This window comes from Chlorocebus sabaeus, chromosome 25, assembly GCF_047675955.1.
Source record: "Chlorocebus sabaeus isolate Y175 chromosome 25, mChlSab1.0.hap1, whole genome shotgun sequence".
NCBI lineage: Eukaryota > Metazoa > Chordata > Mammalia > Primates > Cercopithecidae > Chlorocebus > Chlorocebus sabaeus.
In genome coordinates this window covers 14,985,667-15,013,339 of record NC_132928.1, presented here as the reverse complement: position 1 = coordinate 15,013,339, position 27,673 = coordinate 14,985,667, and the positions used below count along the sequence as shown (strand labels likewise).

The following is a 27,673-nucleotide window of genomic DNA, read 5'->3' as shown; positions in this document are numbered from 1 at the left end:
AGATTGAGGAGAGCACCACAGTGGTCATAATGCAGGCCGCCAAGGTTGGAGCTGCTGAGATGATGCTCACGGAGCTGAGACATACAGTCCAGTCCTTGGAGATTGACCTGGACTCCACAAAAAATCTGAAGGCCAGCTTGAAGAACAGCCTGAGGGAGGTGGAGGTCCGCTACACCCTGCAGACGGAGCAGCTCAACGGGATCCTGCTGCACCTGGCATTGGAGCTGGCACAGACCCAGGAAAAGGGGCAGTGCCAGGCCCAGGAGCACGAGGTCCTGCTGAACATCAAGGTCAAGCCGGAGGCTAGGATCACCACCTACCGCTGCCTGCTGGAAAACGCTGAGGACTTCAATCTTTAATCTTGGTGATGGACAGCAGCAACTCCATGCAAACCGTTCAAAAGACCACCACCTGCCACAAAGTGAGTGGCAAAGTGGTATCTGAGACCAACACCACCAAAGTTCTGAGACATTAAGCCAGCAGAAGCAGGGTACCCTTTGGGGAGCAGGAGGCCAATAAAAAGCTCAGTGGTTTAAGAAAAAAAAAAAAAGGTCAGGTGAGGTGGCTCACGCCTGTAATCCCAGGACTTTGGGAGGCCGAGGCGGGCAGATCACGAGGTCAGGAGACTGAGACCATCCTGGCTAACACGGTGAAACTCGTCTCTACTAAAAATACAAAACCAAAAAATTAGCCAGGCTTGGTGGCGGGCACCTGTAGTCCCAGCTACTCCGGAGGCTGAGGTGGGAGAATGGCATGAACCCAGGAGGCGGAGCTTGCAGTGAGACAAGACCGCGCCACTGCACTCTAGTCTGGGCGACAGAGTGAGACTCCGTCTCAAAAAAAAAAAAAAAAAAAGTACTATATTGAGAAAAATATGGGGCCAAGAAAACAAGGAGGATGAAAATGAGGGGTTTTTTCTGTATTTTTTAATGACTTTCAAAACAAGGTAAGAAAATTACAAGTGGCTCTTGTTTTATTCAATGTAATAGATCAATAATATAATTAGTTCTAAATATTTTTTAAATACCATCATTCGTAATTGCAAAAATTAAATGGTAAGCAGTTATGAAATTAACAAAATGAAAATTTCAAAACCACCGCTAGCAGGATATGAGGAAAGTTGTAAACTTAAAGATTGATACGGTGCTATAAGCTGATAGTCTTTCCAGGGAGCAATCTGGCCATATGTAACAAGATCTACAAGCAATTCATGCCTCTAACCCACAGAACCTACCTTGGAAACTAAACTCTAATGAAATACTCTCCAAGTAAAATAAATGTAACTTGTTCATCAATGTTTATAGTGATGCTTTTTGTAATAGTTAAAATTGGGGAAAATCCGAATATCAAGCCACAAGAGAACGGTTAAATAACCAATCGTGGTATAATAAAAGATGGAATTATTGATCCCGAATCTTTGCTCCGTTCCTATAACATATCCCATCCAGTTCCCTGTGACTTGTCCGGGAATCACATGGGATGAGTGAAGTCCTCAACCCAGTGTTTCTAGGCTTGGTCATGTGATATACTTTGGCCAATGGGATGTGAAGACACAACCTATCCACCATCCCCTCGCACAACAGCTTTCAATGCAGTTACATGCTTTTCATTACACTACCACTCTCAGCCACAGGAACAGCATGTCTGAGACAGGGGCTGTCCTTCAGGCTATATCCCTGAGTGAGAGGACACCGTGGAGCTGAACTGAGACCAGTCAAGCCTCCAAGCCTACCAACAGCACTCACATAACACAGCCAAAAAATAAATGTTTGCTGTTATAAGCCAGCAAGATGTTGGAACCTTTTCTGTTACCATAGCAAAAGCTCACAATACAACAGTTAGTTTGATGACAATAACTTGTCATCAAAACATGACAAGTTATATAGTAGCGGATATAGCAAACATATATTTGAAAAACGCTCATGAAAAAGTAGAATAAAAAATAATAGGTAGACACAAAAGATATCGATATAAAGCAAGCCAATGAGTACCAGAAATTAATTGAAAATGATATAATCATTTATAATTATTTTTGTCAATGAAGTATGTGTTTATACTTCATCTGCACCTACATCTACATTGCCACATCTTTTAATTCTTGTTTAGATGCTACCTCTTTATAAGTACATTTTTCAGCAATTCTCTACATACCATACTCATAACAGAAATATTTCTATCCAACACACTTTGTCTGCTTCAATGACATAAAGATAACTGAACACTTACCACAAAAGTAAATCTAGTGCAAAGGTTACTATTCAACCTTTCACATGTATGATTTAGGGTTCAACAATTCTTTCATCAGATTATAAAGAAGGCAACTGTAAAAAACAGACAAAATCGAGAGTTAGAAGAAAGTATTTGCTGGGCTGGGTGTGGTGGCTCACACCTGTAATACCAGCACTTTGGGAGGCTGAGGAGGGTGGGTCACCTGACGTCCGATATTGAAGACCAGCCTGGCCAACATAGTGAAACCCCATCTCTACTAAAAATTACAAAAAATTAACCAGGCCTAGTGGTGCATGCCTGTAATCCCAGCTACTCAGGAGGTTGAGGCAGGAGAATTGCTTGAACCTGGGAAGTGGAGGTTGCAGTGAGCCAAGATCATGCCATTGCACTCCAGCCTGGGCAACAGAGTGAGACTCCATCTCAAAAAACAACAACAAAAAAAGTATTTGCTGGGATAATCCACTTCCTTGTCATCAAACATTGTATGAAAGCAAGATCTCAAAGACCCTCACCCATCTGAGGGTAAAGCTGTGTTGCCAATGAATTTATCTTTATGACCTACGTTAGAAATTCCATTGCATCTGTACGATTCAAGAATCACAAAAATGTTCACTATATCTCACTCATAATTTATCCTAAAATAAATTCAACAGCAAAAAAATTATTAATGTGAATCATCTTCACTATCATCTTCTATGCGACAGCAAGAAATGTAAAATGTGTATAATTCCAATAATAACAACAACAAAAAAAGGCCAGGTATGGTGGCTCACACCTATAATCCCAGCATTTTGGAAGGCCAAGGCCGGGGGTGGTGGGGGAGATCACTTGGGGCCAGGAGTTCGAGACCAGCCTGGGAAACATGATGAAACCTGTCACTACGAAAAATAAAAAAATTTGGCAGAGCATGTTGGCATATACCCGTGGTCTTAGCTACTCAAGAGGCTGAGGTGGAAGGATTGCTTGAGCCCAGGAATTCAAGGTTGCAGTGAGCTATAATCACACCACTGTACTCCAGCCTAGGCAACAGAGCAAGACCTTGTCTTTAAAAAATTAATTAATTCGTTTTTTAAAAACTATTAAGAAGATTTATAGTATATCAATTGTAAAGATGCTACAAATATTAGTTATTAAGACCACAAGTTAACTGGGCATGGTGGCTCACACCTATAATCCCAGCACTTTGGGAGGCTGAGGCAGGAGGATCACTTGAGCCCAAGAGTTCGAGACCAGCCTGCGTAACCTAGTGATACTCTGTCTCTACAAAAAAATAAAAAATTAGCTGGGCATGGTAGCACATGCCTGTATTCCTAGCTACTCAGGAGGCTGAGGTAGGAGGATCTCAAGATCTTGTCTCAAAAAAATAAAATAATACACAAATTATGTATATATTATGAAGGACTGTATAAAATTACCACTACGAAATTATGTCTATATATGAACATTAACTATCAGATTGATGTCAACGTAATTGTGGGTTTTGCCATTACTTTTAACAGCAAAAACTGTGATTACTTTTGCTCTAACCTATGAAAAACATGAAAAAAATTTTAAATAGCTGGTCATAGGTCTGTGGCTAAGTTTATACCAATTTTTTAAACATGCTGATACACTGAGAGAAAAAATGTCTAATATTTATATTTACAAAATCTGTACTTGCTATGAAATATACCCACGTCTCTCAGTTACAAAAGAATCTGAAGTATGCTTCAAGTTTCTAAAAACAATTTCTGTTAAATATCTTTCTAATTAGGACAACCGTGAGTTAGTAAATGGAGCACATTCAGTTTGATTTTTTATCATTTCCTGATAACTGGAGCTCATTCCTGGAACATCAATGGTTTTTACTATATTCCCTGATTTAAAGATGATGCCTTTCACTGCTGGGGAAAATAATGGGCACCCCCAGTAGACACTAATGAGCAGAAGGTCTGCTGCAGATCAGGTCTAGGTAATGTTTTCCCTTCTGCCTTCGAGAAGTGGTGATGAAGGGTGGATATAAGCACAAGCTCTGGATTCATGCCCAGATTTGACACTAGGCTCCATCATTCACTAGTATTTGCATGCCATGACGTTACATACCTAACTAGTATTTATTTACTAGCTGTAGGATCTTGTGCAAGTTACTTAGCCTTTCTAAGCCCAAGTCGTCTCATCTATAATAGGCCAATGATAGTGCTTACTTCATAGGGTTGTCGTAAGGATCAAGAAAGATAATCCACTTAAAGTGCTGGACAAAGCACTTGTACATGGTAAGTACTACAGGAACTAAATGCCAATTAATATTAGTCTCTCTCTGCTGGTCGTCGAAGTAGCATCAGGTTTACATCTCACCATCACCTATAACTACTTTTACTTTCTATCTCTAACCATTTTCCTCCAGTCCCCTTAGGCATCACTGAAGAACTAGGGCTCCTAAGAGTAGTCTGATAACCATCTATGATGGTGCTGTCCAAAGGAAATATAATGTGATCCATAAATGCAAGCCACACATGTAATTGTCGATTCCCTTGTAGTCACATAGAAAAGCAAATCAAGACAGGTGAAATTAATTTTGACAACAGATTTATCTCAATATACACAAAATATTATGTCAACATATAATAAAAAAAATAAGATATTTTACATTTTTTTTTTTATTCCAAGTCTTCAAGGTCCCGTGTGTATTTGACACTGACAGCAATATCCCAATTCCAACTAGCCACATTTCAAATGCTAAACAGCCACATGGGGTTAAAGGCTATGTTATTAGTTGCTGATTCTTTTCAAGATTATGACCACAGAAAAACATCTCCACTTTCAAAAACATCAAACTGCATTTATTAAACAAGCTGATGGATAGACAAAAGGAAAGAATGAATGGAAGGAGGAAGGAACACATGTACTTGACCTACACAGACTTCTGAGCCTGACATAGTGGTTAAGAACTTGGGCTATGGATATCCCATTATTGGGCACATACTCAAAGGATTATAAATCATGCTACTATAAAGACACATGCACATGTATGTTTATTGTGGCACTATTCTACAATAGCAAAGACGTGGAACCAACCCAAATGTTCATCAATAATAGACTGAATTAAAAATATGTGGCACATACACACCATGGAATACTATGAAGCCATAAAAAAGGATGAGTTCATGTCCTTTGGAGGGACATGGATGAAGCTGGAAACCATCATTCTGAGCAAACTATCGCAAGAACAGAAAACCAAACAACACATGTTCTCACTCATATGTGGGAACTGAACAATGAGAACCCTTGGACACAGGGTGGGGAACATCACACACCGGGGCCTGTCGTGGTATGTGGGGAGGGGGGAGGGATAGCATTAGGAGATATACCTAATGTAAATGATGAGTTAATGGGTGCAGCACACCAACATGGCACATATATACATATGTAACAAACCTGCACATTGTGCACATGTACCCTACAACTTAAAGTATAATGAAAAATAAAAATAAATAAAAAAGAACTTGGGCTGTGGAATCAGAGAGAACGGGTTCATGTGCCACTTATTCCACTTACTAGCTGTGAGAACTGAGCAAATAACTTCTTTAATTCTCACATTTCTCAAGGATAAACTATAGATAAAAACATCCCTTTCATAATGTTGAACAAGTTTAAAGGTTATAGCAGAGAGGGGGTTTCTATACATAAAGCTTTGCTGTATAAAAGGCCAAAGATGGGAGTGGGGAAAACTGATGAAGAGAATACTGAGCAAATTAGCTTGACATAACTAAAGAGGCCATAGTGGAGAAAAGCTGTTCATATTATTTATATTCACAATGCCTGTTACGTGCCCAATTACACAAAACAATTTGAACAGAGGCAGCTATTAATAAAATAATTGCAATGGCATTTCTAAAGCTCTCAGTGGCTTACATCTCCCTAGCCTGCTTGCTTGCTTGCTTCTTGGCAGTATTCTAAGTAAGTGGGGGAGACGGAGGGCTGAAGGCCAGAATTTGCAGAACCAAGATTTTTCCGTAGTGTATATATTAATATTAATCACATTTTCTAGCCTCCATAAGCCAGACAAATGGATATCTCTGAATCTTTCTTTGAAGGATGAGATTGCCACAGTGCCTCAGATTTAAACTGAACATTACTCTTCAAAGTACTATAAAGACAAAAAATTAAACTAAATGCTTACTGCTCTTTAAACTTTTCTTGAAAATTGGTTTTGTGAATAATTCCTGATCTTTTGCTTTGAATTTGCTCTTGTTACATGCTACAAAACATAAAAGTCTAGCTATTTAAAAAATTAAACTTAATTCTGGTCGGCTAATGATGACTTTAAATGTTTAATCATTTTAACGATCTAAGTCACTACATGGTCTAAATTAGATGTTGAGTTTCTTAAAGACCACAAACATGTCTTCTCTATTCCAGGTACCTTCTAAACCAAGATTTCTCTGGTAGGTATTCCATTTACTGTTAATGCCCTTCCATATTACAGGTGTCCCATAACATAGATTTTTTTTTTTAAAGATTCTTACTAAAATGAATTTAGCTTTGAAACATTTTCATTTACAGCTGAACTTCTCAGAGCCTTTAATATGTCAACATACACAGATTTCAAAGTACTGTGCTGAGTCACTATTATAGTTTTATCATCTTCAAATGAGAAAAAAATGCAAACCAAGAACCAAACAATAAGGAGATAGCCTAACTGCTCCATGGAAATAGGTGGTCTTTGCATTTCTGGCCTGATGTGCTGCTCACTGTGCATTTCTCTTTTATCATACCCAAAAACATATTAATGAAGACATATATGGTAATTAATCTATCAGAATCTTCCAAACTAATTCATTCCAAAGGAATAATTTATTATTATTTGAGCGAATTTATTCCAAAGGAAGGAAGGGAAGAAGGGGTGGGGGGGGTAGGAGTGAGAAAGGGAATAAAGAAGAGGGAGGAGGGAAGAGGGGCGGAGGGAGGAAACCAGTTTGAATAACTACTAAATATTACTGCATATTCATGGACAAAGCTAAAATTCCTAAACACTTTCATAAGGATGAAAGGGCCCAAAGTACACACTCATACCTAACCTGGCACTCAGAAAACAAGCCTCATTTTAAAAACAACGAAACAGCTGCTCAGCAGAAGCACTGCACAAATCATCCTCTCCGGCCTTTATTTTTAGACACTTCTTAAGTAAAACAATAATTTTCTAAAGAATATAATTAAGACTGGTAGATGTCCTTTCATTATTTTGGAGTTTTAATTTGTTTCACATCAGTCCCATTTTTCCCCTCATAGATCACATAATTATATAATATTCCATAAGAAATTCCTTACCTTTGAATAAAAGTATATATATGATCTTTTAAACATGTACTGATTTTAAAAGCACAATTCACCCAGGATGTTAGTCATTATAACCCACGGATTTAAACACACAGGGAGTCTAAAAGTCAGCCTCATTTTTCAAATGATAAATTGAAGACTTGCTTCTATGTCAAAAAATGTGTACCTTCATCATCTAAAGCACATTTTACAAAATGTATAATGCAAAAGAATAGGCCTAATAGATCACAGTATTTCCTGGGCAGAAGGGAATGCTAATTGCCTCCTGGAGTCTTAAATGAAACCTAATTGCTGGCTTGAGCTGTCACCACTGACCCTGGTAACAGACTGGTGCACCCTTCATAAACCTAATACAGCATAATCCTCCTTTATTATGGTTATTACAGCTCTTCAAGGGGACATGTCTGCCACAAAAATAAACTCTGCAGCTTCTCCTCTAAATGGAGGTGTCACTTCTCCACCCCAGAACAAGCAGCGCTGGTGGCAGAAATCACTCTGTACAAGTGGTACTACTTTGCAGCCTAGAGCTGCTTCCCGACTGGGACTCTCACACATCCACAGATACTACTACAGAAACCATGAAGCTACTCCATGGTGATGGGAGAAAAGAGAGGACGAGGAGCACAAACAGCTATTTATTTATTTAAAAAAAACCATCCACCACCGTAAAGCAAATTGGAAAAGCAGAAGAGTATCTAATACAAATCATGGGTTTGAGCTAGGAAATCCATGTGTAAATCCGTTAGATTTACAAACAAAATTTCAGATACTGAACCTAAGAAATATTCCTTTCAACCTGTTTTGAAGTGTTTTTGGATACACTCTTAAAAAATTACTTCAATTAAAAACATTTCTCTTATATCTACTACTCATCAATTCCCTAAACATTTATTGAACATGTACTCTGCATCAGATGCCATAAACCCAAGGATAAATAAATTACAAAATGTCTCCAAACGTGTGAAAATAAGCCAACAGTACAGTACTATAGGAAGGTAGAGAAGATGACAATGATAATACAACTATTATTAGGGATATTATTATCCCTAATAATGAAAAAGGAACAGCAGATAAAACCTCCAAAAAAGACATAAAAATCATATGAACATTAAAGAATCAGAAAGATTATTATGTGATCAGATGTAAAAAAGAACTGGAGTGGGGGCAGGAAGTAACAATAACAGCATGAGTCAAAGCAACAAGGTTTCAACCCTGAGAAATGTTTGGAGAAGGTTCACAGGGACCCAAGAGATGTTTAGGAGAGAGGCCAGACAAGGCTAGGAAGTTAGGTGCCATCAAGAGCTATGCAGAGCCCTGACTGTGTTCACATCTGATCTCACCTGCCCTTCCCTCCCACATCCCTGAGTGTGAGAGATTGAGAGTTGAGGGGTTAGTTTCTTGATCTCATCCAAATTTAGTGAAATGTAGAAGTCAACCAGGCCAATGATGGAATTAAATGTAAACTCCAAGAGGGCTTTCACAATCCACAGGGTTCCAGTGACTTGGGTAATAGATGTTATTCTTAGCTCATCTGTTACGTGATGGTGATTTACCCGTCCATTTCCTACCCAAAAGCACATCAGAAAGCATTATTTAGAGAAAACCACTTTACATTGTCGTTAAACTCCTGATTGCTGTTCTTAAGAATATATACATATGTATTTATGGGAACATTTTTTTCTCAATATGTGTATGATTCGCTTATTGTATTGTGCTGAGTGAGCTCCTGTGTGCTTCAGACAAAAATGAGACTTTCTGCTTACATTTTAAAAAAAAGAGCTATGCAGAGCCTTGAGTGTTCTGCTAGAGTGTGTACTTTAATCATAAGCTGTTTTTAAAACGAAATATTTTAGAAGGGAGAATATAATAAACACACGTTTCCATCACTCAGCTTAGGAAACAAAATAGTATCACATGTCCGTCCTCACCTCCACGCCTGACCACCATACCTTGTATTTCGTGTCTATCCTTCTGGTATTTCCTTGTACCTTTACTACATACACACACACTTATGTAGGTATGTTATATGTGCACACACATATATGTATGCATGTATGTTATATATATAGTAAAGGTAAAAAGAAAATGTGTGTGTGCACGTGTGTGTGTGTAAACAATATATGGTGGCAAGAAAGATTTTGAGCAGGAGAGTTAAAATATCAGACATATCTTAGAAAAGACTCTAGCATAGAAGGTAGACTGGTGCCCGCACCAAGAGAAGGGACAGCTTACACAAAGTGGTGCCACAACGGGTGTCTGTCATAATGACGCAGGAAGGGCAGCCTCAGCCTCACAGGGTATTCTTGGGCAAGGGGCAGGCAGACCTGCATGGACAGTTACAGGGAGGGACGTGAGGGAGTGAAGCAGTGGCAGTTCCCAGGCAGCTGACAGGCCAATGAGGGGATGAGGCAGGTTAACCAGGACACAGAGCACAGTGAGGTCAACGCCAAGGCCAGAATGGCAAGGGGGCCTGACCCAGAGAGCGATTAGGGAAGGCTGCCCAGAGAAAGTGGTATTGAAGGAGGGCTCAGAGGGATGGTTTTGATAGGCAATGATGAGTGTTAGGACTCTTAGGCAAGGAAACAGCACCACATTAGGTGGAAAATGACTGGGCCTGTTCAGGAAACACCTGCAGTTTGGCATAACCCTGAGGAATAGTGGGACATAAATCTGAAGAAATCAGAGGCCCACCTGGGAATCATTTATGGAGAACTTTAAACATCAAGCTGAAGTATATACGTAATTCATGACAAATTCACTTTCATGACCATGAAATCTGCCTTAATCCCTTTAACTTAGGAACTAAAATAATGGTGAGAGCCAAGCTTGTGATTTGGGGGGGAAATATCAATGATATCACTGCTGCTTATTATAGTTCTATAAGTAGAACAGGCTGTCTTGGATATCAGTGAGCCAGCAAATCTGTCTTGACATGGTGTCATGGGGTCTCGCCATCTTTCTCTCACTGTAAAAACTAGTAACTTTGATTTTGAATAATGGGGGATGCTGCCTTTTTCTCTTTTATATATGATTCAAAAGAAAATAATGCATAGGAAGGAAATTAAGTATATTCTATTTTCTTTTTTTTTTTTTTTTATTTTGAGACGGAGTCTCGCTCTGTCGCCCAGGCTGGAGTGCAGTGGCGCGATCTCACTCACTGCAAGCTCCGCCTCCCGGGTTCACGCCATTCTCCTGCCTCAGCCTCCCGAGTAGCTGCGATTACAGGCGCCTGACACCATGCCCGGCTAATTTTTTGTATTTTTAGTAGAGATGGGGTTTCACCGTGTTAGCCAAGATGGTCTCGATCTCCTGACCTCATGATCTGCCCACCTCGGCCTCCCAAAGTGCTGGGATTACAGGCGTGAGCCACCAAGCCCGGCCAGAAATTAAGTATATTCTAATCAATAAATCCAAATCTGAAAGGTTTAGGTCTTAACCCTGAAATGTTCCTGCTTCCTAACCCTTCCGTGATATTTATTCTCCCATGATCTACAACATTTCCTGGACTTGAAAATGAGAGGAAAAATTACCATGTTTTTTAAGTACTCAAGTATAGCAAAACAATATTAAGAACCGTAGTATGAGTAACTTCAGAAAATAGCTTAAAAATGGAATCTGTCTCCTCAAATGAACAAATAAGATATGTATAATACACACTGATATCTGTTTAATTTTTTTAATCACATATAGTCATTAACAAGATGTAATTTTCCCAGAGCATAGTAATTATTTATCAAAGAATAAATAATGAATTACAAACTAGGCTGGGCTCTTATCCCTCAGGTCAGCATTTCAGAAATGCATTCATTCACTGATTCTATAACACTTTTTTTTTTTTTGAGATGGAGTCTCACTCTGTCTCCCAGGCTGGAGTGCAGTGGTGCCATCTCGGCTCACTGCAACCTCCGCCTCCCAGGTTCAAGTGATTCTCCTGCCTCAGCCTCCCAAGTAGCTGGGACTACTGACGCACGCCACCATGCCCAGCTAATTTTTAGCAGAGACGGGGGTTTCATTACCACATTGGCCAGGATGGTCTCGATCTCTTGACCTGGTGATCCACCTGCCTCAGCCTCCCAAAATGTTGGGATTACAGGCGTGAGCCACTGTACGCGGCCATACTTTTTAAAAATAATCAACTCTAATTCATTATCTGCAAAATGGCAACATCATCATCATCATAGCTATGGCTACCCAATCTCCACATAAGATGAACTGAGTAAGATCCCTACCAGAGAGGCTTTTAACTTAGCAGAGGAGACGGGAAGGTAAACAGGTATAATATGTAAACTTACTAATGTTGGTAATTTCAAAGTGCTATGGGACTATAAAGTAAGGAATGGGCTGGGCACAGGGGCCCACGTCTGGAATCCCAATACTTTGGGAAGCTGAAGTAGGACCAGCCTGGGCTTGAACATAGGGAAACTACATCTGTACAAAATTTTTTTTTAAAATTAGCCAGGCATAGTGGCTGACACCTGTGGCCCTAGCTACTTGAGAGGCTGAGGTGGGAGGATCAATTAAATCCAGGAGGTCGAGGTACAATGAGCCGTGATCACCCCACTGCACTCCAGCCTTGGTGACAAGGCAAAACCCTGTTAAAGAAAGAAAAAGAAAGAGAGAGAAAGAAAAAAAAGGCCGGGCTCAGTGGCTCATGCCTGTAATCCCAACACTTTGGGAGGTCAAGCTGGGCAGATCACCTGAGGTCAGGAGTTTGAGACCAGCCTGGCCAACATGGTGAAACCCCATCTCTACTAAAAATACAAAAATTAGCCAGGTGTGGTGACTGCACACCTATCATCCCAGCTACTCAGAAGGCTGAAGTAGGAGAATCGCTTGAACCCGGGAGGTGGAGGTTACAGTGAGCCGAGATCACGCCATTGCACTCCAGCCTGTGAGACAGAGCGAGACTCCATCTAGGGAGGGGAGGGGAGGGGAGGGGAGGGGAGGGAAGGGAGGCTTCAGTGGAGGGAACCAGAGTGAAGGTGGAGCTTTAGTTGACCACAAAGAGGTTAAGCATGCAGGAAGGGGTAAGGCCACTCTGGGTATGAATGTAACAAAGGAGAGGAGAATTAAACACCACTAAGTGTTAGGAGCACTAGCGGAGAGAGAGAGAAAGAGCAGCAGATGGGGATGGGAAGATAGTCAGGAATCCATATGATAAGGGAAATAACAAGTGAAAGACTTTAAATAGTACTCAAAAGAGTAAAATCTTCAAAAATTTGTGATTTCAAAAACTCTTTTTGTAGCACTGAAAGAATAAAAATAATTTTCTGCTGCTATAACAGAATATCACAGAGTAGGTAATTTATAAAGAGCAGTTTATTTGGCTCACAGTTCTGGAGGCTGGAAAAGTCCAAAAGCATGGTGCTAGTATTTGGCCAGGGTCATCCTATGGTGCAAAGGTGGAAGGCAGAGGCAAGCACAGAAGATGGAGAAAGGCACCAGGGGCCAGACTCCCTTTATCACAATCTACTCTTGAGATAACAAATCTGACATTAATCCCTTCATGAAGGCTCCTCCTAATCACCTCTTAAAGTTCCCACCTTTTAACACTGTTGACAATGGCAATCAAATTTTACCATGAGTTTTGGAGGGGACATTCAAACCACAGCAATGCTCTTGGAACAATCTCAAGAGGAAGTAAGGATGCAGGGCAAAGAGCAAATGGAAAATACTTTTACAGACTCAAACTCGAAGGACCTAATGACTGATGGGATTTGTTACCGAGGTTTGAGAAAATGGATTGAGGGTGCTACGAATGACAGGTTGAAGAAAACTCCAAATGCCTGGCTTGAGCAGCTAACTCAATAGACAGCAATGTCACTGAGATAGGTAATTTGGAAGCAATACATTTTGTGACAAGAAACTGGAGACTTCAAGTTGAGACAGGTAGGATTTGGCATGTATAGCAGACACTCAAATGAATATAAGCACCAGATAAACCCAACTGTTTGGTAGCAAGCAGAGAGGTCTGGACTGGAGATGATAGCCAAGGAGATCCAGTAACATGGAAACATCTAATTAGTGCTTTACATGAACCTGGCTAGGGATACGAGGCCATTAACCGAGCCTCTCTACAGCTCTAAAGCAACGAGGAATGGAATCATTCAAACCAGTGCAGTGAAAAAGTGACACCCATACCAAGCCTGAGGAACAGGGGTGGGGGAACCAAACAAGACTTCTCAGCTCAGTGCTTCTCAAAATGCAGTTGGTCAGGACCAAGAGCATCAGCACCACCCGGAAGCTCTTTGGAAATGGAAATTCTCAGGCCTACCTTAAATGTGCTGAATCCAGAAACGGAGGTAGGCCTGGGGAAGAATGGCAACCTTTGTTTAACAAGCCCTGCAGGTGATACTCACTGGAGGTTGACAATCTACTGCCTTGGCTAATGCCCCAATTACTTGAGGAATGCAGTGTGAACAAATTAACCCCCAGAGATGAATTTCCAAAGACACAAAGAAATTAAGTAGAAGTAAAGTACACATTTCATACAAAAATATGCATTAGGAACTTTGGCTAATTTTCAACTGTAAGTAATTTTTCCCTATGAGCACAAAACGTGTAATGCAAAGCAGATCAAGTCAGTGGCCCACATGGTAAGGCTTCTCAGGAATACAGTTCAGCACTAAAATCTCAAACAATCTAAATGTGAAGAGGATTTTTACTACTTAGAGATAATGCTACATCACCAAAGGATTCCTTTCTCATTTTCTCACTAGATTCCTCCCTATTGAGCAACATAAAGCATTTATGGGATGGCCAGCTAGGGTTACGGCTCTCTAGATGTGCAGTAGTCCTCTGGGTCAAACTAATTGACTAGGCTTAGGATGAAACTCTTGACCTAAGCCTAATTTAGCCCCTAAGGGAACTAAGCTAAATCAACCATATATCAAATTTTACATGTAAGGCTGATCTAAGAATGGCTATTAAATGTTTTTTCCAATTGCAACGACTCTGAAGAAAATCAAATAAAAGCTTGACAGGGGAAGAAAAGTCAAGAAATACAGAACCAACAGGAAAAAGGAAAGGAAAGTAAAACAATGTTAATATGCCATTTATAACCCAACTTAGAGCCAGAACTACCCTTATCACACAAAAAGGCACTTACTCACTATTACCTTTTACACAGCTACTCTGTGTCCTTCATCCAGAAGCATTGCATCATATCCTTTAATTCAGAATTATAAATAATTATAAGATTATTTTCATAATCAGCATGCATGCAATATATGGCAAAGGCACTGCTGGTCTGGGCAAGATACATTTCCTCTCCCCTCCTATTGCAAAAATCCAGGTCAGGCCTGCATTTTCCTGGGCTCTCTCCCCCTGATTCCCCAAAGGGGTAGGACACCTTCATATGATCTCCTGGCCTGCATGCCATCCTGCAGAAAAGACTTAACCAATTCTTTGCCACTCTGTTTCAAGAACACATGCTTTCTTCTAACATTGTTCTAACATTGTTCCTTTCTTCTAACATTCCCTTGCACTTTGAGGTTGATATGAAGATCAATAATTTAATGTTTGTCAAATACTCTAGGTTTCTCAGATGAAAGACAACATTAAAGTTCAAATAACCAGTGGCTGGCATTACACAAGAATTACTGCAGTTTACTCTTTATATTTGGGCTTCACTAGGCTGCAAAGATATATCAGCTAGCTTTTGTACTCTTGTTAAAGGCAAGAGAGTTACCCTAACATTTTTTAACTAGATTTCAACATTAGAAATACAAGGATCCTTATATAAAATACTGGCCCCTGATTACAGTAAGAATTATACAGGGAAAAAGATCTTTTTCTCTGCCCTTCTAATCTCTCAGTGGCTTTCCCTCCTCAAACTTCTCTACTGCCTGGTCCCCTACCTCTCAATTTCCTCTTGTAGGAGGGGCCACATGGCAGCTGCCAGCCAACATGTTTGTTTTGAGCCAATAGACTGAAAAAAAAAGTCAGAGACAAAGCTTTATGTGTATGTTTACACACATGTGAATTCAGGCTGCTGAAAAAATAACACACACAGAGAACATTCATGGCCACATACAAGTCCTTGAACATATAAATAGCCATCCTTGACCTATTCTGTGTGAGGTGCTGTTATACAGCATGACACTGAATTCTCCATACACATCCTGAGAGGCTAAATGTTATCAGATCCATTTTGCAGATGAAGAAACTGAGGCTCAGAAGGGCTATGAAGTTCATCCAACATCACACAGCTAAAAAATAGTGGAGCTGGAATTCCAACCTAGTTATATTTCAAACTCCCAAACCTGGACCGCCTGCTCTAGCACACCAACAGCCAGGAAAAGCTATAGAACTTACCACACATACCCCTTGGACCACTCAATAAGCCGTCGGTGAGATGCATACAGAGGAAGTATTAATTAAATCAAATTAAATCCGTAAGGGGAGATCCAAAAACGTATTTTAGACATTAACTTGAACCTCCTCCCTACCAAAGCTTTAGTGTTTGTTTTCCCTCATTCCTTAATTGGCTAATTAAGTATTTCATCTTAGTCTCTTTCTCATGCATTATCTCTAACAAAGCTCACAGCACTGTTCTGAGGCTTAAAATGAATTTTTTAAAAACACAGCATTTGGTGACTAAGTAATGAAGCTCAAATGCAAGATTTGACGAAATCCTTGCTCAAAAATGACAAGAATATGAAACCCAGGAGGGCTATAATATGCAATCAAAGGGTTGATGTTTGCTTCCCTGGAGTAAATTTAAACCTCTAATAAGGAAGGAAGGCACTGGAAAATAAAAAGTCCTCATAGTTCTTGACACTTAGCCCATATGTCCAGGGCAAGTAAGAATTATTCTAAAAATTCTGATTTTTCTCTGAATTCCTTATGGTGCTTCCCTATTAAAAGTCTAACTGTTCTTTCTATTACAGCTACCAGCGTGACACAGTATGCACAAACCTGAATAACTCAAGTGTTAATAATAATTACATGTTTAAGCCAATGATGGAAACTGGGCAAATGCCTGGGATTAGCGGGAAAGGGCTTCTCTTCAGCCATTTCTCTCATGCAGGTCCCCACACCTTCAGGAAACCTTCTGTGAAGGGGCTGTTCTTGAGATAAGAAAAGATGCTGGTAGAGGGGCTTGGATAAACACCCAAAGTTGTAGGAAGTCAGTGTGTTCTTCCTACTCTGATGTACTGGCCTGAGGTCACCAAAAGCTGGATGTCTGCCACCTCAGCCAGGACTCAGCCACTATGAACAATACTACAGCACCACTTCAGTCCAGTGAAGAGGCACCCTTGAAAGGCAAACCACGTACAGAATGCTACTGCATTGTAAGAAACTTTTCTAGGCAGGATTTGTTGAATCCTGGGCCATTAGGCTACAAAAATCTGCAAGAAGACAGTGTTTTCTACTTTCATAAAGTTTCAGAGAGAAGAACGACAGTCGTTACAACTGTGCTAAAGCAATAGTAATGACTTCAAAGTAGAGAAAAGTATAACAAACTTCATGACATACAGATGAACTAATTTTGCACCACATGGCCACCCATTCAGACTGGGCAAAAAGGGCATCATGCCATTCAGCTCCCGCTCATTAAGGCTGTCATTTCTATGGCACAAGCTTTAACCCCATCACCAAACAATTAGGTAACTTTATAATACAAGGTCCGTAATGCCTTGTATTACCACACCTATGGCTGTCAAGCAGCCTTTTTAAAAAGGAATCACTGTTTGAATGTGGGGGACAAAAAAGAAGAAGACTCAATACCATGTTAACGAAACCCAGCATGGGCCAATTAAAATTTAGATGATCATACAACAGCTGCTTGTGGTAAAACAGCAGCAGGCATGGAAGTGTATCCAAAGAGGGAGGCCTTGGCTCCACTGGAAGCTAATTGTGGCTCCCATCAGTGGCTAACGCACTCCTAGATTAATTTCTGATATTGGGGGTGGGGAGAATGCTATCCCAGCAACACTGCACCAACATGGCCATAAATGCCCCTTGGGCCCCCAGATGGCTAGGGAAACTTTCGGTCCTTCTTGTGTTCACTCTGCACCAGCTGTTTCCTCTGCCTGGAATACACCCTCCAGATGAGCACAACCTCCATTCTCTAAGCGCAGTGCACGCCTCACCAGGACCAAGCTCGCCTCAGACTCTCACAGAATCCATCTTCCATGCATTATCATTCTTCACCGGCCTTCAGGTTTCCTCCACTAGGCTGCAGACTCCTGCCCTGTGATCTCGTTTAGCATCTTTCTATCCCCTGTTCCTAGCAGAGTAGAAGCTGGGTTTGTTGGATGAATGAGTAAACTAATCCATTTCAAGAAGTTAACACATTGGTGGAAACTCTGTAACTGCCCGCGCCTGCAATCTAGAGATTCCTCACCTTCACAAAGAACCTGCGAGAGCCAGTCCCCAGACTTAAGCGGAAACCCTACAATCTCTGAAATTGTAGGTGGGGATGAGGGGGCTGGAGGACAGGAACTGAAGGAAGTGAGAGGAAAAGGGAGGTAGGGGCAGCGGTACCTCACTGCTCTCTCCAAACGAAAAGGTGTAAACCCCATTTACAAGTATTCAAACCTGAGATCTGGGGGTCACGTGGGGAAGGAGAGGCTGTTAATACCTAGAACTTGAAAAGTTTGAGGTGGAGACCTGATCTGAAATTGTGTGACCACAGCTTTTTTCTACGAGCCAGCCCGACCACCCAAGTAGGAGCCTCGACGCCCAGGAGGTCGGTGGCACCACTGAGGCCTAGTGAAGAGGGCAGGAAAACTCCGCTCGCCTCAAGATCCCTTCCCGGTGGTGGGGGGGGGTAACTGGGGGCGTCGGGCAGCTGCGTCCCCCTACCGCTGCAGCGACCGCGACGTCGTTCGTCTTTCATCCTCTAGTCCCCAAGGTTCCAAGGTTTAGTTATCTCCAGGTGCCCCTCCGAGGCCCTCTCTCATTCCCAAAACGCAGAAGGGAAGGGAGACAGAAGACGAGGGTGTGGGTTTAACCACAAACTCCCCAGACGGCGCTCACCTTCCAGCTCGCTCCGGGACAAGCTTTGCGCCTCACCACGGGCAGCTCCCACCGCGAGATAACACCCCTGCGGCCCGGCCACCCAGCGCCCCCGCTGCCCTGCCAGGCGTCCCGGGCCGCCAATCGCAAGTTGGCGTTGCCAGCCTCTGCCCAAGTCATCTGCAGGGCGCCCGGAGCGCCGAGGCGGCCTCCAACCTCGGGCCCGACTCCCCGGCTTGGACGGGGCTTACCTGCTTACATGGCCCCCGTGGCGCCCCGGAGTCCCGCGCGGAAAGGCTGTCCTTCGCGGCGGCGAAGCCCCGATTCCCCACGGAATTGATTCCAGTGGCTGGCGGAGGAGGGGCGAAGGGAAGGAGCCGCAGGAGGCGAAGGGAGAGGGAGGTTTCCGCCGCGATCCCGGCGCGAGAGTCGGAGCAGAGGCGCACCGGGGAAGAAAAGGAGAAAAACCTAAGCACTGGCTGTCCCGTTCCAGGAGGCCGGGGAGGATGGCTCAGCTGGGAGGGGAAGGAGCGCCAGTGGCCACTTGTGTCTGTCTAGGGCTCCCCAAGGACCTGAGCCAGCAGAGCAGGCGGCCGAGCCCGGAGGAGCACAGCAACCTGCCTCCGAGTCTGCGTCCGCTGCGCTCACTCCGCGGAGAAAAAGTTGGGAAGAACTTTGAGGGGCCAGGAGAGCCAGAGCGGCAGGAAATGCGAGCGGCCGGCAGAGGAGGGAGGAAGGGGCCGTGCGAGTGGGAGGGGACGGAGCAAGCGCCGGCGGCCACGGCTCCCCCACCCCAGAGCCGGGCTCAGCAGCGCTGGGGGCCTGGAGGCGGAGGGAGCGCGGGGCGCGCGGCCGGGGGCGGGGAGGAATGCGGCCCGGGAGGGCGCGCGCCGGGGGCGCCGCGGGCGCGCGCTGAAACGTGGAGCCCCAGCTCCAGAGCTCCCAAGCTGGAGGCGCGCCGTCCTTGGGGACGTCACAGAGCTGGAATCCGAGGAATGCCGGGCTGCAGGAGCTCCTTCTGCAGGCCCGGAGAAGTCGCGCACTTTTAATGGTGTAGTTTTGGAAAATGTTTTAAAAGGTGGGGGCCGAGGACGGAGGACCGGATGAAACTCCCTGGAGTAAGAGACGTTGAAGTGGAGAGAGCAAGGCGACCGCAACCACCCCAACCCTGTGCCGCTCCCGCCGTTGGGAAGAAAGAGGCAAGGAAAGGAAGATCCCACCTAGACTTCCGAGGACCGCAGAGACAGGGTGGCGGCAGGATCTTGCCCACCCCGACCTAGATCAAGGACAGTCCACCTTATATTGGGGAACCCTCCAAGCAGGACGCCTCAGGCAGCCACCCCACAGGGGAAAACAGACCAGGAGAAAGTAAGGTGGCCTCACCGAGTAGGCAATCTCAAAGATCTCTCCCTAGAACCTCTGGGTACTGGACCCGGTGCCTTAGCCTTCTCTCCCTGCCCCCTTCTGCCCCCTAGGAATGATAAAAAGCAGCCTGTGTGCTGAGAGTTGGAAAATGTCGTTTTCCCGGTTTGTTCCATGCCACAGAATCGCCCCACCCTGCTTGGGTAGGCACTGGGAGGGAACTTCCTTAGCACTTTCGGAGGTGGAGTTAATGAGACGCAGCTGGTATGATAGAAAAAGCCTGGAGCCAGGAGACAACCTGAGTTTTAGGCCCTGCCCGATTGAATAACTGAGGAGTATCCCAGCCCCTGAGATCCTAGGTTTCTGTAGCTGTAAAATTAAAGAATTTGTCTAGATTTCTGTGATCCTTTGCATTGCTACAAACATGTCTTGGGATATGTTATCTTGCTAAGATTCCAGTCCTTTGTTGAAAAGGAGCCTTGAAGTCGTTGTCACAGAATGTGCTGTCCCAAATCACTTCAGTGTCTGGCAACTCATGCAAAAATTCCTGGCCTCTTGGGGAAGAGAACTGGAAACCAAAAAGCGCGGTGGCTCACACCTGTAATCCCAGCACTTTGGGAAGCCGAGGCGGGCGGATTGGCTGAGCTCAGAAGTTCGACACCAGCCTGAGCAACACGGTGAAACCCCGTCTCTACTAAAATTCAAAAAGTTAGCCGGGCGTGGCGGCGTGCGCCTGTAGTCCCAGCTACTCGGGAGGCTGAGGCAGGAGAATTGCTTGAACCCGGGAGGCGGAGGTTGCAATGAGCCGAGATCGCGCCACTGCACTCCATCCTGGGCTACAGGGCCAGACTACGTCTCAAAAAAATAAAATGAAATAAAATAAAGAAATCCGTAGTGACTCTGATTTTCTTCGAGCATCTGCCAATCTCTAGTACTATAAAGAATTAGAGAAAACGCCGAGTGCAGTGCAAAAGTGATAGAAAGAAAAGGTTGAAGGGAAATCAACTTTCTCACATTTTAAAGGAAATAGCTGTACAGACGTGCTAGGTTTCCAAAGAAAACATTAGGCAGTGCCTGACTGTGTTCCAGAAAGTGTGGAAAGCACTCCCCCATTCCTAGATGAGGAAAGTGAGGCATGAAGAAATTACCTGTCTCACTGAGGGTCATACAACTAGGAAGATATGATCAGGTCCCTAGTCTGTCAGGCCTAAAGTGCATGCTCTTAATCTCTTTGAAATTGGACCCAAACAGGATTAGGATTAAAGATAAGAAAATGCCTTCAGGCTCTCAGTGTAAAACTCTGGCTTTTGCTCTTTCCTGGGAGATGGGAGGCCTCTTGCTTGGTGTCTTTTCTAGTGGAAAGACACTAGGAAATATATTTTGTTGCTCTAACATCACTATGCTACCAAACTGAGCACAGCACCCTGAGACTGTTGTGGCATAAAAGAAGAAGCAAAGGACTTGTTGGCCTTCTTGTGCAGACACAAGGGTTCCAGTTCTGCCTCTGACCAGCCTTGGGAGGCCAGCCTGATCAAGCCACTTCACTTCTAGGCTTGAATTTATTTTCTAAGTGGAGTGTGGCAAAGAGAGCAGAGCTTGGTTGGAATAGTTCATCTCTGAGGTCTTTCCGAGGTCTAAACTTGCGTCAAAGTACACTTCTCCAGATAGATGGCAGTCTATGGAGGAAGCTAAGCAATAAAGCCAGTAGATAAAGCCAGTGTCTGGGGACAGGACTGTTTTCACACCGCCTTCGGATGAAAATCAATTTGAGACTCCAATGAATGTGACTGAGAGTTCAATGATAAGTAAAGCTAAGATTTAGCACTAACCCTGTAGATGCATTTTAAAAATTTAGATAATTTTACCTACAGAAAGACAGTCTGGGCAACATGGCGAAACCCCAACTCTACACAAAATACAAAACTTACCCAGGCATGGTAGCTGTAGGCTTGTAGTCCCAGCTACTAGTGAGGTGGGAGGATTGCATAAGCCCGGAAGGTCGAGGCTGTAGTGAACTGAGATCACACCACTGCACTCCAGCCTGCGTGATAGAGTGAGATCCTCTCTTGAAAAAGAAAAAACATGTGTTATTAATATAAAAGCCTATAAAGTGTATCTGACCAGTCATATTTCTTTTTCTTTAGAATAGATCACAGAAAGGCAATACAAATAAGAATATTTTCTAAATAGAAAGTACAGCTTGAAGTGATAAAAACCTTTCATTCTCAGAATAAATACATAAAAGCTAGTCACAAGCGTGTTTCAAAAAAGAAAAAAGAAACCCATTTCCTAAATCTATGCCACACTCAAGTCTCCTTATACTACATCAGGGTGAAAAGGAATTTGACTCATGGAATAGGTCCTGAACACATCACTACATGTTTGCTTTAAAGCTTTGCAATTCTAAGAACTTGTCAATATTACATTTCTCAAAGCAATTATCAACTTCTTATAAGCCCAATTCAAACTACAAAGACAAAGAAGAATCCCGTGGGCTTCCATGATTCCTCCCAGCCCCAATATGTTCCTCTCATTAATGCATTCATTTTACACCTTCAAAGACACAGAAGCCACTGAAAGCAGAACAGGTTCCCCAAATCAAAGCCAACTGGAAAGTAAGCCAGTTTTGTAAAGAAAACTGATGATCTCTAAGGGCCTTTTACAAATTTTAAAGTTTTATATGTACACCTATGTATATATTCATCCCCAGCTTAATTCCAATTCCTAAAAGGATGTTTGGCAACTCGGAGTAACGGAGAGAAGTGGGAAGCTTTTTCAAATATACATCCTCTCCGAATCCTCTGCTTCGGTATCTTATGCCCTGGGTCTAGGGCAGAGATGGGTTATGGTGAGAGTTGGGGAGAGTGTAATATTTTTAGACAGTGTTTTACGAAGATACAATTCACATTCAATAAAAAGTACAATTCTTAAGTGTAGCTGAAGCTTGAAGACCTTTTCATATGTATACATGCATGTGACCACCACCCAGGTCAAGATATAGAAAACACCCATCTCGTCAGGAAATTCCCTTGTGTGACTTTTTAGTCAGTATCACCCTTCTACCACCATAGATTTGTTTTGCTGGTTATTAAACTTCATATAAATGGAATCACATTTTTTGTGTGTGTGTGTGTGTGTAATACATATAAATTTGGGGGAGGAGGAAACACCAGAGGTCCTCCTCTCTGCACACATGAGGACACAATGAGAAACCTGCAAGCCAAAGAGAGAGATCTCAACAGAAACCAACCCTGACAGCACCTAATCTTGGACTTTAAGTCTCCAGAACTGTGAGAAAATTAATTTCTGTTGTGTAAGCTACATAGCCTGTGGTATTTTGTTACTGTTTTGTTACTGCAGCTCAGTCAGACTAATACACTGAGGTAGGTGGTTGGGGTGTGTGTGTTTGTGTGTGTTTGCCTTAACATGGAAATAAACTTGAGACTTCAAGTGCCCTGTACTTATATGTGTATCAGGCCATGCAGTACCTACGTACATGATAGAGCCAAGATTCCAACCTGGACCTCTCTCATTCTAGTTTGTGTTCTTTCTATTCCACCTTGTTGCTGTACAGATTATTCAGCACTGCTGTATGTCAGGAGTAGCATTAGGAGGTAGCAGAAAGTATATGGTGAAAACAGAAAATAAAAGCATTAGCAGGATAGTGTGTGTGTTTAAAATTCTCCATCACCAAAGATTACCAGGGGACAGCTGGTACTTCGCTGATATCAAATTGGGCTAATGGGAAAAGACATGTCTGGGGTACTGTCTCCAGTTGTTTTAAATCCTTTTTTCACATTCTTCTGAGTGCAGCCATTACAAAGGGGAATGGAAGCTGCTGCTGTAAGATCAGAGAACAAGTCCTTTCGAAGGACTTTGATACCGAGGTACTATTTATTTTGTTAGTTTCCAAGATTCCTATGAGTTAACGTCCTCACCTATTAGCCATGTGAAGTCCAAGAGACGGCAGGTTGGGTGAAGGGTCCTTGTAGCACACAGGAGGCTGCCTCTGGCTGGCCCGAAGTCACATTTTCTTGACTTTCTCAGAGTGTGGAATAGTTTTTGCTCATGACATCAATCTCCAAAAGTCAGAAATACCGTACTTTCTAAGAATAGTTATTAATTTCTCATTCATGAACTGAGCTAAACTGTTCTTCGTGCTGTTTATAGCTCTACCTGGGCCAGCTCCTAGGAAGGTATACAGCTATAGAATTCACTGTGACTGGCCAAGGAGCCATCAACACCTTCACGAAGTTGCATGAGAGGAAGTAAATGATATCTGTAATTAGCCCCATTTAATACTCTCCAAAGTATCTACTTGCTGCCATTTTGTGGCATGATAGTGAGAATAGATGCCAGGTGAAATCACTGTTCATAGGAGATAAAGTGATGATGTTGTAAGAAGTCAAGTCAGTCAGGACATTTCTGACTTAAATAGTCAACAGATACCCCTCCTCCAATATGTACATTTTTTTAGTCCTTTCCCACCAAACTTGAAAGAAAATTATTTGAAGCTGGGAGCCTTTCCTTTCTCATAGTGATGATGTTTATATCAAAGGGGCCAGTCCAGATGTGGCCCTCTTGCTGACACTGTCTCTGGTAATATTTGTAGCTGCACTGACTTTCTGAAATTGTATCTCATTTGAAGGAAAAGCCTGAGAAAGCTGAATTTAAGTCTTTTTTTTTTTTTTTTTTTTTTTTTTTGAGACGGAGTCTAGCTCTATCCCCCAGGCTGGAGTGCAGTGGCCGGCTCTCAGCTCACTGCAAGCTCCGCCTCCCGGGTTTACACCATTCTCCTGCCTCAGCCTCCCGAGTAGCTGGGACTACAGGCGCCTGCCACCTCGCCGGGCTAATTTTTTGTATTTTTTAGAAGAGATGGGTTTCACTGTATTAGCCAGGATGGTCTTGATCTCCTGACCTCGTGATCCGCCCATCTCGGCCTCCCAAAGTGTTGGGATTACAGGCTTGAGCCACCGCGCCCGGCCTTTTTTTTTTTTTTTTTTTTTTTTTTGAGACAGAGTCTCACTCTGTCACCAGGCCAGAGTGCAGTGGCGCGATCTCGGCTCACTAAAACCTCTGCCTCCAAGGTTCAAGCAATTCTCCTGCCTCAGCCTCTCGAGTAGCTGGGACTACAGGTGCGTGCTACCATGCCAGGCTAATTTTTTGTGTTGTTAGTAGAGATTGGGTTTCACCATGTTAGCCAGAATGATCTCCATCTCCTGACCTCGTGATCCACCCACCTTGGCCTCCCAAAGTGCTGCGATTACAGGCATGAGCCAACACACCCGGCCAGATTTAAGTCTTATGGGCCACTGACTCTTCTCCTTACAGTAGTCCTAGATGCTAAATTTAAATAAAGCCCTAAATAGGTGGCAATTCATTCATTTTTCTTTTATATCCCTAGTCCTGGGCTTTTAAAAGTATTTTATGCGTGGACTATGAGACCTAATCTTATTTTTTTTTAATGTACTTTAAACACCCAGATAAAGCTGTCAACAAATAATAATACAAACCAGATTCACGAAGATGAAAACTGGATAGGCTTACAGACTGGTTACAAATTCAGAGGTGGCTGGAAAGTCAAATAAGAACAGGGATGTATTTGTTTCTGATATCAGCGGCTGTGACCAGAACACCTCTCTGAGAGGTATGGGACCTGAAAGGAATCTTCTGCTGTGATTAGCGACAAGGAACAACCTTCACTGGGGGAGGAAGGATCGAGTTATGTTTAGGATGCCTTTCTAAAGAACATGGCCACCCCAGACTGAACGGGTGAGATAGGGTTACCCACGGGGTATGGGCAGGGTTGTGTAAGAGAATCCAACAGCACTAAATCAAAACCTCCCCCAAGACCGGCTGCTTCCTGGCTGCCTCCCCTAGAATGAGGGGGTGACTCAGAGTGTGACTGACTCTGGTACTTCAAACATGTCTGAGTAACTCCCACAGACCTGGACAAGGGCAATTAGAGGACTGGTTTGGAATGACCCCTGAGGATTGAAAGATACTTCCTGTGGTCAGCAGAGAAAAGGCAGAATGTCTGGGAAACTCAGTTTTGAGATGTCTTCTGCCTCAACTGTGAGGCAGATGTGTCTTCTAAAATAATAAATCTTAGAAGCCAGAAAGAGCTGATTAACATATGAAGGCACACGCTGGACTTCAGTCCATGACGGACGCCTCTGATTTCATGTGACATGCTAGACAAAAATTTTCAAATGGTGAAAGAGAAACTGACTTTTTTTTTTTGAAATGGAGTCTTGCTCTGTTGCCCAGACTGGAGTGCAGTGGTGTAATCTCGGCTCACTGCAGCCTCTGCTTCCCGGCTTCTAGCGATTCTCCTGCTTCAGCCTCCCAAGTAGCTGGGATTACAGGCATGCACCACCACGGCTGGCTACTTTTCATATTTTCAGTAGAGACTGGGTTTCACTATGTTGGCCAGGCTGGTCTCAAACTCCTGAGCTCAAGTGATCCACCTGCCTCGGACCCACAAAATGCTGGAATTGCATGTGTGTGCCACCACACCTGACCCAACAAATATTTATTAAATGAATAAATAAAAATTTTATTATTTTTATGAGAGTCTCTTCTCAAATAAAAATAACTGCCAGTTATTTTCCTGTGCTCCGAATTCTACATCTATTCTGTTATTTAATCTTTATAACAACCCTAGGAGACAGGTGTTACAATTGCTTCCGTTTACAGTTAAGGAAACTAAGGATTAAAGAGATGAAGTAATTCATCTCTTTTTGTTGCTGTTTTTAGAGTGTGGCTTTCCATATTTTCAGCATTTTGATATTTGTTTGTTTGTTTAGGATCTCGTCGCATAGAGTTGAGACACCCAAACTTTATCCTCATCCCTAATGCATTCTCTTCCTCATTTCAAGCACTGCCTCTCTTCTGTTTATTTTCTAATTCTTCCCCCTTTATTCCCTGTTCCTAACTGAATTCTCCCCCTGCAGCCCAGCTTCTGAGGTAGTGTATCTAAGGCAGTAAATAGCAGTTAATCATATACGGTATACTCAAGCTAGATTGCCCAGGCTGACCTCCTTGCTTTGCAGTTTACTGGCTGTGTGACATTAGGAAGTTCTCTGTCATTATTACTTGAACCATTTGCTTCCTGCCATTTTGTTTTTTCTTCTGGTATTTCTAATAGACTTGGACACCTAATTATCAAATTTTTTCATTCTCTCTTTTTTTTTCCATTCTCTATCCTTATCCTTTCCTAATGCATCCCAGGGTAACTCTTTGACCTAATCTTCCAGATCATGTCTTTAATAGATACTTTCAATATTGAAGCAATCCATCAAATTCTTTTGAGACACCCAAACTTTATCCTCATTCCTAACGCGTTCTCTTCCTCACTTCAAGCACTGCCTCTCTTCTGTTTATTTTCCAATTCTTCCCCCTTTATTCCCTGTTCCTAACTGAATTCTCCCCCTGCAGCCCGGCTGAGAATGAATCCTCAATATTTCTAATTCTTTTACTGAACTGCCTGTTCTCACTTCATGTTTCTAGTATCTTCTCTCAACTTTTCAAGCATATGTATTCTTTTCTTAAATGTTATTTTTAATTGATACATAATAAATGTACATATTTTCATGGCACTTGTGATAATTTAATACATTCATATAATTTGTAAAGATCAAATCAGTTAAATTGAAATATCCATCACCTTAAATCTTTCTTTCTCTTCCTTTCCTTTCCTTTCCTTTCCTTTTCTCTTTTCTTTTCTTTTCTTTTCTTTTCTTTTCTTTTCTTTTCTTTTCTTTTCTTTTCAGACAATCTTGCTCTGTCGCCCAGGCTG

The 27,673-nt window shown here is 42.7% G+C and overlaps 1 protein-coding gene across 2 annotated transcripts in view; it reads right to left on the bottom strand.

Moving 5' to 3' along the window:
* PTPN14 (protein tyrosine phosphatase non-receptor type 14) overlaps positions 1-19,181 on the bottom strand; it is a 205,382-nt gene extending 186,201 nt beyond the window's left edge. The window contains exon 1 of one of the 2 annotated variants that reach the window (XM_007988457.3): positions 18,762-19,181. The gene's annotated coding sequence lies outside the window, so the exon portion shown is untranslated. The remainder of the gene's footprint in view (positions 1-18,761) is intronic. The other variant, XM_007988458.3, reaches the window with a different exon arrangement.
* Between the last annotated feature and the right edge of the window lie 8,492 nt (positions 19,182-27,673).